General features: G+C 39.1%; 1 pseudogene; it reads left to right on the top strand.

Annotated features, from left to right (window-relative positions):
* The first annotated feature begins 242 nt into the window (after positions 1 to 242).
* LOC143159964 (ribosomal protein uL30-like) lies at positions 243 to 1407 on the top strand (annotated as a pseudogene).
* The last annotated feature ends 2931 nt before the right edge of the window (positions 1408 to 4338 follow it).

Consider the following 4338-nt stretch of genomic DNA (forward strand, 5'->3'; position numbering starts at 1 on the left):
AATTTTAAATTTCAGAAGGAAAAAAGAATATAGTAGATTAGTTATAACAGAAAAGGAATAGTACAGATAGAAAAGCTTCAGAGAAGATGACAGAGATGACAAAACATCTGGAACAGCCTCCATAATGGAAGCAGTGAAATCATGGAATCATAGAAATATTAGTTGGATAACACGTCTGGAGGTTATATAGCCCAGCATTCCACTAAAAACAGGGTTATTGCCCATTTTAGATCAGGACAACTATGGCTTTGTCTAGACAAATCTTGACATTTCAAAGGAGAGAAATTTCACAGCCTGTTTTGGTAACCTGCTCTGGACGGTTCTAGTGGTGCCTTACCCTCCCACAGGAAAAAGGATTTTCCTCATGTCCAGTCTCAACCTTCCAAGCCATAACTTGTGATTGTTGCCCATTGTCATACTATCTGCTACTACAGAGGAGTTTGGCTTCATTATTTTTGTAGCTCAGACATTCAAGTAATTGTGGGCTGCTATTTTGTTTGTCCCTTCATCCTAGAAATGACTGCACAACGAACATCTCAGCCATGAGCTCAGGGCATAGAACATGCTGCCATCCTCCCACACCCTTTCTATGAGTGAAACTGGCTGTGCTTAGGCACTCTAATAAGAGCTGTTATGAAGAAAGAACAGAAAGACGCTTGAAAGGGTGTTTTCCCTTCATTCATTTGGGAAATGAAGAAACAACGTGCTGGAGCTAGAGTCCCCCAGAAAAGGTCCTGCTGCTGCCAGAGATCTTTCTGTAGGGAAGAAAGGCTTACAAGGCCACCCAGGTAATGCAAGAGCTCCTGAACAAGCAGAAAAAAACAGAAAGGGAAATAAATCCACTTTAAAAGTCTTGAGATTTTTGTTCAAGATTGCTGGTCTAAACACCGAGATAAGGTTCAGCTAAGGTATGTGGGACAGAAACCTAGAGAGGTGGTTGTACATCAGGAGTACAGACTAGACTTTGTTCTATGGCTTGTACAGTCTAAGGGCATGAAGAGTGACTGAGGTGATGCTGTTGGGAACAATTTTCAACTGAACGTTCATTAAAATGATCTAATTCTCCCTGCGGATGCTGTAGATTGCGGAACATTATGGGGTATGTTACCCTAACTTGAAATCTTTAAAAAGCTCATCCTGAAACTAGTCCAAGCAAAGATTAAGAGGATCCCACTTAAAGAGAGTAGATTGATAAAAGCGTATTTAGAAGAGCGTGGTATTGTTTGCCTGGAACACTTTATTCCTAAAAATCTGTCCACTGGGAAGCATTTCTGAAAAGTAAAAAATTTCTATTGCCATTTCATCCGTAAACAGCTTGCCATGCTGCACATAATTAAGTGGGTTTCCTCAAACAAATTAGTAAGACTGACTGCAGAGATGAAAGAATCATTCTCTTCAATATACTAAACAGGCTCAGCTCCTTCATGAGGAAACGGCCTCAAGTTGTGCCAGGGGAGGTTTAGATTGGATATCAGGAAAAATGTCTTTACTGAAAGAGTGGTTAAACATTGGAACAGGCTGCCCGGGGAAGTGGTGGAGTCCCCATCCCTGGAAGTATTTGAAAGACGTGTAGATGAGGCGCTTAGGGACATGGTTTAGTGGGCATGGTGGTGTTGGGTTGACGGTTGGACTCAGTGATCTTAGAGGTCTTTTCCAACCTTAATGATTCTATGATTCTCTGATTCTATGATTCTATGATCCATTTCCTGTAGGACACATGTTTTAGACCCCAGACATCTCTGTAGCTGCCAGCTATCAAGGTTTCCAGTTTCTCCACATTTCTCTTATTTATTCCTCTTACTTATCCCAAAACTGGATACAACATGCCAGGTATGGCCTCCCAGTGCTAAGAAGAGGGAGATACTGTCAGGGCCATAACACCACTAATAGGTCTTAATGGCCCTGAGCAGTCTCCCTTGTGGCTTCCACCCCTCAAACCTCCTTCCCTTGGATCAGGGGCTCCATTTAAGCTCAGGTTGAGATCTTTAGTCCTGGCCTGAGATATCCTGTATGTGCCATGTCTGTGTCTGGCCATGGACCCCTGACCTGTGGACTGACTTCCAAGCTTGTCATCAGACCTCTCGCGACTGGATTTGCCTTGCAGTCATAGTGATGTGTCTGATCCCAGTTACCATCACGCAGGCCTGAGCCTGAGCCTAACCTGCAGACTAACTTCCTAGCTTTACCTTGCACCTTCTTCATCAACCATGGACTTGCCTGATGATCTAGACCTGGCTGAACCTGGCTGCCATACGTGGGCCTGCCCTGCACACCTCACTTGGATACTGTGGGACAGAGCTCTGGCTGGCAATGTCCCTGCCCTGACGGATGTGTTATATTGTGCTTGATTCCCACCACCCTCTCCTTTAGAGAACAGCTGGCCCTCACTGCTCCTCTTGCTTGCCTTACTGCACACTGGCTTTTTTAACTTGGCGGATCCCTTTCTGCTGGCTCCTACTCAATCAGCCCCTTTCCAGCCTGTTATTTATGATGCATACAGTTATTCTTGTGGAGCTTCATAAAGCTTCTGTTGACTAATATTGACTCCAGAGATTCTCCACTTATTATCAGCCACCAGACATCAAGCCATTGATTATCACCCTTTGAAGTTGATAGTCTACCCAGTCTTAAATCCATCTAACAGTCCATACATTCAGCATATAGTTCCTAGAATGATATTCTTCAGCCAGGAAAAGATAACTGAGGATGAACAAGATAGAGGTCTTTAAAATCAAGACTGGCATGGAGAAACTGAATAAAGAACTGTTCACTGGGTCTTCCAATGTAACCGTTAGGGGTCATAAGCTGAAAGGAGCAGGTGGTAAATTCAGAAGAAAGATAAGGAATAACTTTTCTTCTCAGAATGAATGGAGAATATTCACAGCTCTTCACCAAAATGCTGAAAAAAACAGTAGACTAATAAAAAAAAGATGCAAAATTCATCAAAATAAGAGCTATTATTTCTGCTTAGCAGAGTACCTGTACTGCATATCACTGTAAAGTGGAAAAGTGCAGCAGAAAAGAATGACTAACCCAGTTCTTACACACTTCCATTGATATGTACTATTGACCCTTAGAAGGTGAGTGAGGTGGGTGCTTTTTCTAGCACTCTGTGCTCTTCATGTCTTATAAAGACATTGGTTTGAGTAAGAAAAAGTAAACATTTTTTCTTATACGAATGGAGCATGGCAATGTTTACTCCCTATGATTAACTGAAGTAAGGAAAGTTACATAGGAAATACAGCCTATTTTAAAACTATTTATCTACTGAAATACAATAACAAATCACTATGTTATGACAGCCAAAAAAATTTGTCATACTCTTCCGTCTTGATCATCTGGTCTGCTTATAGTAAAAATTCAGTGAAATTATCAACATAAGTTACTTGCTGCTGCTTGGACTAAAGCTGCTGAGGAGAAATAAATATGTGAAACATGTTTTTGAAGCTTTCTTTCTTTTATCCTTTCCATTATTTAATGACTGGAAGTTCTTCATCAGAAAACGAAAGACAAGATATTTTTTTCGCAATCAAGAACAAACTTGTTAGAAGTTGCTCTTTTAAGTGTATCCTGTTGTTAGGGTAACTAAAGTTCAAAAAAACTTTAAATAAAAAGGACATCACCTTAAAAGCTACTCAAGTAGTCATAGCAACAGTATTTTTTAGAATAAAAGCAGTTCATAGATGTTTTTTTTCCTCCTGACCTTAAGCTTTACAAAAATATGCAGCCAACTTCTTTTTATAAAGTACATGTGTTTATCCAAAGTCAGATAAAATCCAAATTAAGAATATGCTGAAGTATCGCAAAGAATTTTATGTATATATAGGCTACTAACCAACTTAAGAGCATTTTAAAATTTATATTACTTTTTTCTGTATTTCCAGAAAGCATGTTCCTATTACAGAGTGTTACCAGTGCTCATGTCAAAAACCACTTCTAATTTATTTAAGATTCACCTTAGTGCACCATAATAAAAATATATTTTAGAGTTGCTTTCAAAGATTCATGTACATTCTATATTTATCAGATGGACAATTTTCTCCATTTTTTTCTTTCAAAAATATTGCTAATGCAATTTTACTCTCCTTTTAGTGTTAAAGACATCCATTCCTACACTGAAGAAATAAGTCTTATTGAAACCTAAAGTACAATTTTGCTACACACTGTAATCACTCAAAAACAGTTCTTTTTTTGCAAAATAGTGACCCTCCTGTGTACCTCTCTATTATAATGCTTTTAAGGGTAAATTTGTAAGACACTGTTATTTTCACGTATGTCTTCAGATAGTTGTTTCAAATTTGCCTTCTTAAAAAAGAATCAGTAATACTTTTTATTGTT

This window comes from Aptenodytes patagonicus, chromosome 4, assembly GCF_965638725.1.
Source record: "Aptenodytes patagonicus chromosome 4, bAptPat1.pri.cur, whole genome shotgun sequence".
In the NCBI taxonomy this organism is placed as follows: Eukaryota; Metazoa; Chordata; class Aves; order Sphenisciformes; family Spheniscidae; genus Aptenodytes; species Aptenodytes patagonicus.